General features: G+C 46.4%; 1 pseudogene; it reads left to right on the top strand.

Moving 5' to 3' along the window:
- The first annotated feature begins 1800 nt into the window (after positions 1 to 1800).
- LOC116645352 lies at positions 1801 to 1899 on the top strand (annotated as a pseudogene).
- Positions 1900 to 13826: the final 11927 nt, after the last annotated feature.

Here is a 13826-nt window from a genome sequence, read left to right as displayed (position 1 = left end):
CCAAAGAAATTTAAGAATGTCTAAATAATAAAGAGACATACCATGTTTATGGATTGGAAGACTCAATATTATTACAGTGTCAATTTTCCTAAATTCATCAATCCCAATAGAAAGCTTAGCAAATTTTTTTCTTTAACAAAATGATTTTAAAATTTATATGGAAAGGCAAAGCTTTTCAGCTAGAAAAGGCAAAAGTCCTAGAATAACCAAAGGCCTAGAATAACCAAAACAATATTGAAAAAAATAGAACAAATTTGGAATACTTATCCTACCTTAGAAGACCGACTCCGTAGCTGCAGTAATCAAGACAGTGTGGTATTGATGAAAGGATGGATAAAGAGAAAAAAGGAACAGAATAGAATCTATATATAAATCCACAGATATATGGTCCAGTGAATTTTGGTCCTAAAATGTCAAGAAAATTCAATTGGGAAAGCAAATCTCTTCAACAAATGGTATGGAAACAATTGGACATCCATTAGAAAAAAAAGAATCTTGGCTTCTACTTTTTATATATACAAATTGATTCAATATGGGTCAATGACCTAAGCATAAAAGCTAAAGCAATAGTATTACTAGAAAAAACATAGGAGAATATTTTTGCAACCTTGGGCTACATAGGGAAAGATTCCTTGGAGATGTCACAGAAACCATGGGCCATGGAAATAAAACTTGATAAATTGAATTATATCAAAATTAAAAATCTGTGCTTATCAAAAGACAGTTAAGAAAACATATAGGTTAACATATATGCTAACCTATTGCTAACCCATAAGTTTGACAGAAGTGTTGGATCCACAATATATAAACGCTCCTATAGCTCAGTAATAAAAAAACACACAATCCAATTAAAAATGGGCAAAATTATTTGGATCCAAATTTCCCTGAAGAAGATACACAAATGGCCAGTAACACATGAAAAAGTGTTTGACATCATTAGGCATCAGGGAAATGCAAATGAAAATTATGGTGAGTTATTCACTAGAGTTCACCACCAGAAGTTATATCCACCAGAGGGGTTGAGGTGAATTGTGGGAGGGGATGTGAAGGAACTGGAACTCTCATGCATTGCTGGTGGGAGTGTGAAATGGTATAACCACTTCGGAAAACGGGTACTTACTTAAAAAGCTAAAGGTACATTGACCCTATGGCCCCACAGTACCACTCTCGGGTATTTTCCTTGGAGAAAATAAAATGTGTTTTTTCAAAAGTTCTTGCATAAGAATGTTCGTTGCAGCCTTATTCATAAAATTCTGAAACTGTGAAATAGCCCACCCGTCCATCAGTGAAGAGGGAATGGGTAAACACACAGAGGTTTAGTTACACAGTAGATACTGAGCTGCAGAAACGAACACACGCAAAATCATGGATGAATGTCAAAAATGTGATGAGTGAATGAAGATACAAAAATGTGCATATTATGTGGTCCATTTTTGAGAAATTCTAAAATAGGGAAAGCTAACTTATGGTAATAGAACTCATATTAGTAGTTGATTCTGGGGGTGGAAAATTGAGAAGAGGTGTGGGGAACTTTTTGGGTGAGAGAAATGTTCTGTCTTTATATATATTCATCACAACTGATTGAACAGAACACATAAGACCTAAGCATTTCACTTTATGTAAATTATACCCCAATTTTTTAAAATGTGGGATAAAAAAAATCATTTTTTACACTGAAATTGCAGTTAACAGATTTGAAGGTACTATATTTTAAAACAATCCATTGATATAACCATTATATTATGATGGGAAAATGCTGTGATTGAACTACTGGAAACCTAATTTAAAATATTTAATGAGATCGCTTCTCGGCCTTTTGGCTAAGATCAAGTGTAGTATCTGTTCTTATCAGTTTAAAATATTTAATGAGAGCTACATACTTTCATTCTGAAACCCAATCTGCCCATTCAGTGCAAACTTCAGGGAAGAGGTAGCTCCTGCCTGCCTCTTGGTGAATGTGCAGAGTGTCCACAGATAGGAGCTTCATCGGGATCTCTTAATTACCTGTTTCCGAATCTGGGGTTTAAGAAATGCTCTGCACCAGATTTCAAAAGCTGGACAGTCATCTTGGTTATCTCTTTGAGGAACCCTGTTTATCCCTCCCTCCCAGTCCATGACATCAAAGACTTGGTTTCATTGCAAAATTGTCTGGCACAATGGCGTCAGGCTGGCTCTCCTTGGGAAGAGTTTCGAAAACAGGGATGACTCAGACCTCCTCTGAGGAGCCTCTCAGCCACTTCTCTCCTCCACATGCCTCAGACCAGGGTGGCCAGGGAGACCTGGTTCCCATGGGAATGAGGACCAGCAGCCTTGCTGATATGGAAGTGGGGCTCTGCCAAGATCTGGGGCTAAGCCCTCCAGCTTGCCTGTGGGAAAAAAAAAAAAACCCTCGCAACCTAGGCTGGGGAAGGGAGGGCTTTTTTGCTTGCTTGTCTTTTTTTTTTTTTTTCCTGGTTGTTGTTGCCGGTTATAGTTTTCATTGACTGGGGAGTCAAACTGTACTCCTTTCCTGAACTGACAGAGCATGACTGGTAAGGGTCAGCTTTGAGTCTGGTCTTCGCCTTTTTTCATGCTTTCATTTGAGTGTGAGGGGGACATGACTGACATCCCTATCTGGTTCTTCGGGGAGAGGCTATTTCTGTCTGTTCTGCATCCCTTGTTTTCCTGGCTAAAATCAATTCGGCTTTTCTAAAATAATATAAATATTAATCTGTATACATGTTTTTAAGACGAAGGACATGCGTTGAATTTATTTGTGGACACAGATGGAACGAAAGGTTGTTTCCACGCTGGTTTCTCTACTCCCTAACATTGTTGCTTCCTGTGGTAACGTTTCCCATCTCACTAAATCATGCCACAGATGCAAAGTTTCAGTTTAATTTGGATTCTGGTATTCTCCCAGAGGTAAATGAAGACCCTGGCTTCGTAAATCTTTTTTGTTTTCCCACTTTTATTTTTAAATGTAGTTAGACCCAAAGTTTATGTCCATTTAGCTGACCTTTTCAATAGTGAGAGCTGTTTTATAAGGCAGCAGAAGTGAAAGTTATCAGCAAGGCTGGGTAATGTAAAGTATTTATGAATGAACGTGCAAAAATCAATCTGGGGGTGTAAAATATGGGGCTGTAGTCAGGCAGGACTGCTTGTGACTTGAGCCTTCTTTGCAGTAAGGCATAATTCATGCTGCTGTTAGCCCTTAAAACAGGAAATAATATACCCATTTAACTTAATCACAATTTATATTACATGTGCATATTTCTAAACAAATGTTGTAGATGGAGAGTTTGGTAGCAATAATATTTATGAATTACACTTTTAGTTAGCAAAGGAAATGTGTGACCTCTTACATTTGGTTTGACATTTGAATTTGGTGTTCAGTATATTTGACAGGGGTGATGGATTCTCATTAGTTCAATGTATAAACAGGAAATGCTTCCTCGGTGAATGGTTATTAATGTGGGACATCCCTGAATTTGAATGTTTAGTTGCTTTTTCTGCTCCAGACTGTGAAACTTACTTAAGGTCTCTCTTTAAAAAAAAAAAAAAAACAGTAAAAAACAAGGTTTTAATTTTGTGTCTTGCAAACCTGAACAGTCTACGAATGCCAAGCCCTGAGAAGCAGAAACTGTTGAGAAACTGGTGGCCCGGAGGAGCCCTGGTGGCAGACGCCCCCCTCGTGGATTTTGCTCGCCTTAATTTCTCAATACGATAACCTATAGGAATTAGAACACGACGTGGGGGCAGATTTGAGTAAGCTCATACTTAACCTTGACCCATACCAGGATTACAGCAGTTTGTGCAAAACGGGAATCAGAACAAATTTGCGATGTGGCTTAAGGCAGCAATTTCATGGTGAGTTTTTAGCACTAGCTTGGTATTCTGCCGTGATACCCCGAAATGGAAGCCAGAGGGAAGGGTGCGGGAGTGTGAGGAGAGACATCTGACTTCTGATAGGAATGAGCAGAAACCAGGCCAGTGGGCCGGTGTCTGCCATGGGCTGGGGGCCTGTGCGCAGCCCCTTCTGAGGAATGCTTAGAATCTAATTAGGAGTCAGTGAGAAATCCGGAAAGTGAAGCTGGCAGGCCCTTAATCTGAATTTCAGGTCTTCAGAGGGAGAAAGTAGCGTTTTTATTGTTGGAGGTCAAAGTTTAAATTTAGTTTATATCAGATTACCAAAATATGCTTTTGGTAAGGTTAGATTCTCATGCTCGGAGAGTCGGACTGTAATGAAAGCAAACAGGACCAGAGATAATCCCATTACAGATGAACTCTTCACTCGAAGCTCAGCCATTTGGGAACCATAATAACACAATCTCAGCAAGAAGATAAAGGCTGAGCGGGCAGAGCTGAGAAGGAACCTCGCTGACCACCCAGTTTAACATAGCCCCTTCCCCTCCTGGCCCGCCCTGCCCTGGCTTTAGCTTACAGCGCATCCCTGAATGACTCTCTTTTTCTTCTGCTTCCCCTACTAAAATGTAAGCCCCCCCGAGGGCAGAGATTTCTGTCTGTTTTGTTCGCTGCTCTGTACTCACCATGTGGATCACAGCCTAGCTCCTAAGAAGCACTCCCTACATACTCGTTGAATGAGTGTGGAGAAGCCTTATTTCCTTCGAGCAGAAAGCAAAGACGTTTAAAGTCAAAGATTTTGAAACTAGGGTAGGGGGCCAGCCCCTTTGGATTTTAGGAGTAGCAGTGATTGCCCTGGAAGGAGGAAGGTGTCATCATTCCTGTGGGTTCTGGAAGGTAAGCTCCAAGTCCCAGACTTGTCCATGAGGAGCCGTATCTGCCCTGGTGCCCAAGGTCTTGGACCTAGCTATGGCTGCTCAGTAGCTAGGTATCGAGCTCGACAGGATCAATGAGGAGTTGTGTTGGAAGAACCCTCACTTGTCTGTCTGGAACGTACTGTCTATCCTTCGCCTACCCTCTTAGGAGCACGAATCAGTATAGGCTGAGCCTGACCCAGTGAATACCTCCAGGGGCATGATTCTCCTGAGCATTCACAGGAGCTGCACCAAGCAGGTCCCTGTCGTCCTGGTTAGGGATGGACCATCTGACGGCTGACAGAAGGGACCAGCAGGATCTGTCTGTCCTCAGAGCCAGCTTTGCTATTCCTGGGTAATTTAGGAGCAGAAGCCTCACCAAGGCATTCCTGGGTTTGAAATAAATAAAGTGTCACCGTTTTTGACTAAGGATGTGCGTGTGGGAGAACCACCCTCCTTCCTTCTTCCTCCTTTACAAATCATGGGAAATAGACCAACCCCTATGCGTCTAATGAAAATAACTTGCAGACTGTCCTGTTTCTTCCTTCCCCCATAGAAAACAATCCACAAACTGTCCTCTTCTGTTCAAATACTCCCTTAAGAATATTAATATGGGTCACTATTTTCTTTTGGTCTCTCAAAACTTCACATTGTGGATTGGTCTCATAAGCCCCAGATACCAACTCTTAGCTCCCAGACCCTGGTGGTATTATCGCTCTGCCAGACCCCAAGGCGGGACGGCAGAGACTTCTGCAGCAAAGACCAGCTCTGTGAACCAACAGTGATGCGTCATGCACTCACTGAGCACCCCTCTGGCCTGGCACGGCAGAGAGAAGTGCAATCCAGTCAGGTCTGGTCACTGCCCTCAGCAGCTTAGATCCCAGCTGGCAAGATGGCGGCTGTCTGGGTGCTTCTGGGTGGGTTGGCTCAGCCCGAGGTGGGGGCTGTGGGAGCGACCTGGGGTGGGCTGGGCAGGGCGTGAACACAGCTCTGTGACCCCCAGAGGTGAGCTCACAGGCCTGTGCTCCCTGGGAGGGGGGCTCCCAGACTTTGGAGGGCCCGCCTTTGGCTCAGCACTGGGGCAGAGAGCAGTCTGGCTGGGAATCATTCCCCAGAGAACCGGTGCTGTGAAGGGAAACCGAAACCGGTCCTTTGCGGAGGCGGTGTGCGGACGGCTATGCAGACTCTCCTTTCCCAGTGCCACCTTCTGAGGCACGGGAGGTGCGGCAGGCGGGGCTCAGGAAGGGTCCCTGGGCAGCACAGCGTGCCAGGCCCTTTCTGGATCCCCGGCCTGTCGTGACCAGGCTCGTTCCCAGCCAGGGCCCTATTGTTGAGGCGCCTGCTGCCTTGCATGCCCCTAATCCTCTATTCATCCAAGTCCTTCCGTTCTCAGTTCTCAGAGCCAGGGAGCCTCCACCGTGAAGCCCCCGTCGAACACCCAGATCCTGCCTGCCTCTGAGTCCCCGTGGATTTTTAAATCGTTTTCTCAGGGTTTTGTGTATTCGGTCCCCCCGCCTTGTCTGTGAGCTCCCTGAGTGCGGGGGGTGCCACATCTCTGCCACGCCGTGGTAGGAATTAGTACGCTCTGGAGAGTGTTAGACGTGTGGGGGTTCGGCTACCACCTCCCCGTGACCAGTGAATTTTGTTTTTTGGAATGATTAAAACTTCCCTTCTTGAAATTTTTATAAAACTAATATATTTGTGGGGCGCCTGGGTGGCTCAGCAGGTTAAGCGTCTGCCTTTGGTTCAGGTCATGATCCCGGGGTCCTGGGATCGAGTCCCACATTAGGCTCCCTGCTCAGTGGGGGGCCTGCTTCTCCCTCTCCCACTCCCCCTGCTTGTGTTCCCTCTCTAGCTGTCTCTCTCTCTCTCAAATAAATAAATAAAATCTTTAAAAAAAAAAACCTAATGTATTTGTCCTAAAAAGCCAAACAATATAGAGGTATATAAAGAAGAAGTTAATAGGTTGTGGGTCTTCCTTCCAGTTCTCATTCCCCTGAGGCTATCACTGTTGTAATAGGGGGTAATTCCATGTACATCTCTTTCCATACACAGACAAACTTAAATTAAAATATATACACATATATTGGGATTTTACTTTTTCCTCATTTATATATAAAATGAAATGTGGCTCATGCAAGACTCAGTACTCTAATTCTTCACATTGCTTTTCAGTTAAGCACCACATCATGGTATTGCATTAGCTAGTAAATTTGCTAGGGAAAAAAAAAAAGCCTCTTCTATCAGTAAGGGGCATAGGTAAATTCAACCTTCTGACATGCATGAATAGCTTTTAAAAAAGTATTAAGTAATATAAAAGAAAAAAAGAGGTAGACTCGTTAACAAAACATGCATTGTTAAAGGAGCATTCATTATAATATGTGAGTAATTAAAAATTAAAAAAAAAAATCCACCATGGCTTTTTTTCTCCTGGTAAAGGTAAGCTGTTATTTATTCTTTTTTCTCCCTAATACCTGCATAATTTATACTCCGTGGTAAACACATAACATCAATTTATCGAATACTTCAACGCATGGACATTTGTTTTGATTTTAATTTTTTGGCCCTAACAAACAACGCTGCAGTAAACATTCTTGTAGGTATGGCCTGTAGGACATACTCCTAAAAGTGAGGCTTGGGGCATTTTAAATGCTCAGAGATGCTGCTACTTAGCTTTGCTAAGGATGGGATCATTTCCTCGCTCCCTGGCCGGGTGGAATATTCCTGCTTACCCACAGCCTCAGCAGCGCTGGCTGGGACTAGCTGGCTTTCATTTTGTCAATCTGATGGGTCACATTTGTTATTTTATTTTATTATTTTATTTTTATTTTTTTTAAAGATTTTATTTATTTATTTGAGAGAGAGAGAGCACAAGAGGGGGGAGCGGGAGAGGGAGAAGCAGACTCCCTGCGGAGCAGGTAGCCTGATGCGGGACTCGATCCTGGGACTCCAGGATCATGACCTGAGCCGAAGGCAGTCGCTTAACCAACTGAGCCACCCAGGTGCCCCACGTTTGTTATTTTAATTCATATTTTCCCAGTTACAGTGAAGTTGCCTGTCCTTTCATTGTTTTCTGGCCACTTCTTCATTTCTTCTTCTTTAAATTACGTTTTCATAAGCTTTGCCTCTTTCTCTGCCATGTTTTCTTTTTCTTTTTAATTTATAAGAGTCTTCTATTAAGACAGCATCTCAACCCTTTGCTGTATGGATTGCATCTATTTTAATTTTGTCTGTGACAAAACTGGCTACCTAAAATTCAAAACTTGGTGTTGCCACATATCAAAACTTTCTCTCTTAGGGCTTTTTTTTTTTTTTTCCAAGATTTTATTTATTTATTTGAGACAGAGAGAGTGAAAGAGAGCAGGAGCAGCGGGAGCAGCAGAGGGAGAGGGAGAAGCAGACTCCCCGCTGAGCAGGGAGCCCGATGCGGGACTCGATCCCAGGACCTGGGATCATGACCTGAGCTGAAGGCAGACGCTTAACCGACTGAGCCACCCAGGTGCCTCGAGGACTTCTGGTTTTTTAAAGCTACTTAAGAAGACCTCCCCACTTTATTTATTTTATTTATTTTTTTAAAGATTTTATTTATTTATTTGACAGAGAGACAGCGAGAGAGGGAATACAAGCAGGGGGAGTGGGAGAGGGAGAAGCAGGCTTCCCGCTGAGCAGGGAGCCCGATGCGGGGCTCGATCCCAGGACCCTGGGATCACGACCTGAGCCGAAGGCAGACGCTTAATGACTGAGCCACCCAGGTGCCCCAAGACCTCCCCACTTTAAATTTACATATACATTCTCTTAATTTTTCTTCTCATATTTTTTTAATAGTTTTAAAAAAAAAAATTTAGACCACGAGTCTGCCAGGAAGCCATGTTATGTATATGATGGACAGAGGCATCTAGCTTTATTTAATAGTCGGTGTTGGACTCTCCACAGGGGAAACAAACCAAAACAAAACATCCTTTCGCCACTGACTCCATGTGTCTCGTACATGGAGTTATTCTACCCTTTTGATAGAGTAGATTCCCAGGCCTTACTTTCAAAACCTGACCTTTGGGGTAGGAGACAGCATCCACTTGTGCCCACACCATGCAAGGAACCCACATGAGCTCTGGTGCCCCGCCCGGGGAAATCTCTCTGTGCTTGACATTGAACTGTCATTGGAGGAAAGGGAGGGTTTGGATCACACACTCTCAAACTCAGGCCTATGCAAAGCTCTCAAAGCAGCAAATATCCCTTCTTTTGGCTTGAAAAAAAAAACAAAAACCCCACCAAATTTTGAATTATGGCAACCCCAAGCGGTGCCCTAAATCACCAGGCTTCTTACCCGCCGGCGACAACAGAGCCCTGGTGTAAGAGGTCCTGCTCAGAGGCACCCTTGTCCTCGGGAGATTTGGGGGCGGTGTCTGGCTGGCTTTCTTTTCAGTATCTACTCCCGGCCTGAGATTTTCTTTAGGCCAAGTTTCAGCCTGGAGCAAATTTTTTATGGCTGTGAGCTAATCCCCTAGCAAACCCGGGTTTATATAGAAATGCTGACACAATGCTAGTTCTGGTGATTCAGCCGGGGCGGCTGGGCTCTTTATGGTTCCCTGATGCCAATTGGGGAGAATTCTCATTTAATAGAATCCGTTTCTTTGGGGACAGGGATCCCACTTTTTCTCCCTAGTGGGGTGGTGGGACGTCTTGCCCTGAGACCTGAGCAAGTGGGCTGCTACCCGTGGGGAGGCCTGCCTGGGAAGCAGCTCGAGCTGCAGTAAGTTACAACCGAGGTGGGCTTTTCATCCTGGGATTGCAAGAGCCTTAGAAACAAATAAATATTTTCATCTCCTATTTTGTCTCTGGGCAGTGGGCCTAAAAAGCGTCTTGGTTCTTCCCAGTGCAGCTTGGGGGAGAAGCTGAGGATGACTTAATTCCCCTTTTCCCTTTCCCTTGCGGCACTTCTTTCTTTGTTTTGAGGATTTGGAACGGGGGTGCTGAGCAGCCACTGTTTGTGGGCATGAGCCAATGGAGCTGGACTCTGCGGTCTCCGGGGGCGTGAGGCAGCATGTATGGCAGACCCCTCCTGGACACCTCCGGCCTGTGCCCAGTGTGGGCAGCCTCCAGATGGGGCTGATGGGCCATGGGGTGGATTTGGGACTGGCAGGAGGAGCCAGTTCTTGGGCTGGGCTTCATGTCCACTATCAGTAGATAAGAATCTTGGGTTTTCATAAGAGACTCTTAATCTCAGGAAACAAACTGAGGGTTGCTGGAGTGGAGGGCGGTGGGAAGGATGGGGTGGCTGGGTGATGGACCCTGGGGAGGGTATGTGCTATGGTGAGTGCTGTGAACTGTGTAAGACTGATGAATCATAGACCTGTACCCCTGAAACAAATAATACATTATATGTTAATAAATAAAAAAAAAAGAATCTTGCGTTTTAACTTTGAACCCTTGGAAGAGCTAGAAAGCACTTTATTTCCATTTCTAGATTGTCTCCTTTACCTGAGGGCCGCACTTTAAAAAAAATTATGGCAAACTATTCATAACATAAAATTCAACCATTTTGAGATATACAATTCAGTGGCATTAAGTTAATTGACTCTGTTGTGTAACCATAACCACCATCCGTCTCCAGAGCTCTGCTTTGGCCCCAACTGACACTTGGTTCCCGTTAAACACATAACACCCCACTGCTTGGGGGACAGGCTTTAGCCGCGACAGGGCGAGGGCGTTGGAACCCTGAGCTATGATGGGTCTGGGGTAGGTAGAGGTGGGAATTGAGCCTGCACATGCCACGTGGCCTGGGTCCTTTCTGTGCTCCTTCTTCCCCACGGCCACCTGCCAAATTCAGTTGTCACTGCTACTCAGGGCCCTGTTAGGATCGCTCTCATGGGCCCCAAGAAGCAGCCATCTCCATACAGAAGGGAGCTTTCTTCACCACGTCAAGCCTGTCCCGGGAATGCTTGTAGGACTAGACAGGCAGGCAAATTTCATTATCCCCCTTTTGTCAGGGAGGGTGCTGAGAACAACAAGGCAAGCAACCTCCCCAGTTACCAAGCGGCCAAGCTCGGTCTTGAACTGGGGACGCTTGCCCCCAGACCCTGTGCCCTAACCACTTCTGTGTATTTATGGACAGGCTCTGGGCTCTTGGAATGATCCCCAGACCAACAGGGTCATCCCAGGAGCATTGAGCTTTGCCCTTAACTCAGTAAGGCATCCAGAGCGGCCCCACCTAATTCGTAGCCTTTGAAGTCAGCCATGTCAGAAGCGGGGCAGCCTTGTCTTTTACCAGCTTTTATGGGGCCTGTCAGGGGGATGGAAGCACTTAGAGATGGCAGGCAGATAAAGGATGGGCTGGGCCTGCCTTGATAAGATGGCTCAAGATGGGAGTTGGACACTGAAGCCGCCAGGGCTGTGGTTTCTGCATGGGAGTGTGATTTCTGCCCGAGCCGGAGAAGCTGTGAAGACAGGCTGGCGGCCACGGGATTTAGTGGTTTAGCTTTGTTGAAATCCTTGACTTCAAGGACTTCCCCTGGTGACCAAGTTTTGTTAGGCTAATTAAGAGCAAGCCCTGTGGTGTGACTAGCCAGCTGAGGAGGAGGGAGAGAAGGCGTGGGCGAGGGAGGCCTGGCTGCCTGGGGGGGAAGGAGCTGGTATCACTCCTGATGGGTGAGGACCCATCTATGACCAGCAAGACAGATGGTTAAGAAGATCCTGGGGTGAGGGCCTGTTCCACCTTTCACAGCTCCTCTTCCAAGGACTCCCTTTCTCAAAGGCCCTGCCAGGCCAGGGAACCCACGTGGGGCTGGGAGCAGTGGGGGCCTCAAGCCTGGGGGTGCTTGGGCATCCTTGGATTCAGGGTCATCATCTTGCCCCCACAGATGAGCTTGGCTGGAGACTAGAACTCGGGACAGGTCTCTTGAGGGCTCATGGGCTTGGAATGAGGGGAGGAGGCTGAGCATGGGTGGGGTAGGTGGGGTGGGGGGGGGAGGGCCCTCCTGGAGGAAGGGCTTCTCAGGGCTTTCCCGGCACCATATCCATAATGCAGGTGCTCATGACAGCACCTGCCCAGTGCTGAGTACAGCACTGGTCCAGAATATAGGAGGGGTCTTGTTAACTAGTTTCATCCTTCCCCAAACCCCTGTGATGTGAAATGGGTAGTATTATCATCCCTGTTTCACAACTGAGGAAACCTAGCCTCAGAGAGTTTGAACAATTCATCCAGTGTCACACAGAGTGCATTTGAACCCCTGTCTGACTTCTGAGCCTCTTAAGTGCTGGTTATAGAACTGGAGGAAGTGTCTGTCTTGGCCATTTGCCCTCAGACAGATGGGAATCGGGTCCAGCTCACCTGTGGCCTGACTTCACTTCCCTCAGCTTAAGAGGCTGCCTGGGTGCACTCTGCGTCTGTCAGCCGGGCTTGTGACAGGCAAGGGTGGACTCAGAGATGCCCACTGGGCCCTCTGGGGGACAGTTCTCCCCTAGTCTGGAGGGCTTGAGGGCCCCAGTGCCTGCCACCAAGTGCTGGGAACAGAACAAGGCAGCGCCATGGGGAATCCATGCTCACACCCCAAGAAGCTGGCTAGCAAGCCAGGCACGTCCTACCATGGCTAATGGAGCAGGAGAAAAGGCAGAGCCAGCTGAGGGACAAGCAGTAAGGGAGGGAATCTGGGAGCTGGGAGCCCTTGCCCAGGGTGGAAAGCAGGAAGCTGGGTCTGGGAGGATGAGTAGGATTTGGAGGGTGGCCGCAAGTAGGGGAGAGCATTGCTGCTGGGCAGAAGGGCCCAGCGGTCTTTGGGAGTTAAAATCCTGACTCTGTTCTTTGTGGCCTTGAGCAACTTAACCTCTCTGTGCTTTCCCTCATCTCTGGGGATAATGCTAGTACCTGTGACATGTGGTTGTCTTGAAGACCAGATAAATTAATGCAGATAGAAAGCTAGGTCTGTCCTCAGTAGGCTCTGGGGTGAGTCTTTGGGTTGTGGGCTGCTATTATCTCCCAGCTAAGAAACACTAGTAGCCACAACGTTGGGGCGAAGGTGAAGGAAGAGACACAGCTTCTTGGCCTGGGAGTGGGTAGGCCACCCTTGTCTTCCTGGCCTGGCTCCCTGGCCTTGTCCTCTCTTGTGTGGGTCTTCCCACGTGACATGTCAGATGCTGTCAGAGCACATTTCCTGGGATTGGTAGTGTTGCTTCAACCTGACTAGGAGTTGAAGCTTGTAGGCGGAACACTATCGCAAACAGTAGAGAGGCTTGCACACATTTTTTTAATTGGTCTTCATCTTCCCCATGAAAGGCACTGAGCCAGGCCCCGGGAGGACAAGCCTGCCAGTTTTTGCCCTCAAGGAGCTAATAGTCAAGTGAGAAGACATTCGTTCATCCATGCATTCACTCATCCACCATTTCCTAAGCACCTACTTTGTGCCGGGGGCCTTTCTAGACACCGAGAACCCAGTACGGAAAGAACAGGAGAATCAGCTCCTGCCCACATGCTAGACTGGTGGTTTGCATTTCCACAGTAACATCAAGATGCCTATGGTCTGGAGTGACTAGCCTGATTCTCAGTCCCTACTCTGTGCCAGGCCCTGGGGATCAAATACTAGATGGTGTGGCAGAGTGGTTAATAGCTGGGTCTCTGGGGTCAGACAGCTGGGGTCTGCCATTTCCTGGCTCTGAGAGGCTAGGTAAGGGACTTGACCTCTCTGTACCTGTTCTTTGTCTGTAAAATGGGGATAGTAACGAACCTTCCTCGAAAGATTATGGTAAGGGCAAAATGAGATGGTGTATGAAGAGCGCTCAGTGTTTGGCACCCTGGCAGTACTCATGCAGTGCCCACCAATTAGGACCACTGTTCTTGTTCTCTCCCTGCCTATAGGTGCTCACAGGACACCCTGGAAGGACATGCCTCTCCTTCTAGTTGATTATAGGATTTAACATCAAGTACCATTAGAAAAACCGGGTGCATAATTGTGGCTCAAAGTTAACTGATTTCCTTCCTTTATAAGTGACCTTGAACAATCAATCAGAAAAAAAAGCAGATAACCCAATGAAAGACAAAGACTCAAGCAAGCAGTCCGTGGGAAAAGGAGATACGTA

This window comes from Phoca vitulina, unplaced genomic scaffold, assembly GCF_004348235.1.
Source record: "Phoca vitulina isolate PV1807 unplaced genomic scaffold, GSC_HSeal_1.0 scaffold32, whole genome shotgun sequence".
In the NCBI taxonomy this organism is placed as follows: domain Eukaryota; kingdom Metazoa; phylum Chordata; class Mammalia; order Carnivora; family Phocidae; genus Phoca; species Phoca vitulina.
Note: the sequence above shows the minus strand (reverse complement) of the source record. Positions and strands in the feature narration are given on the sequence as shown.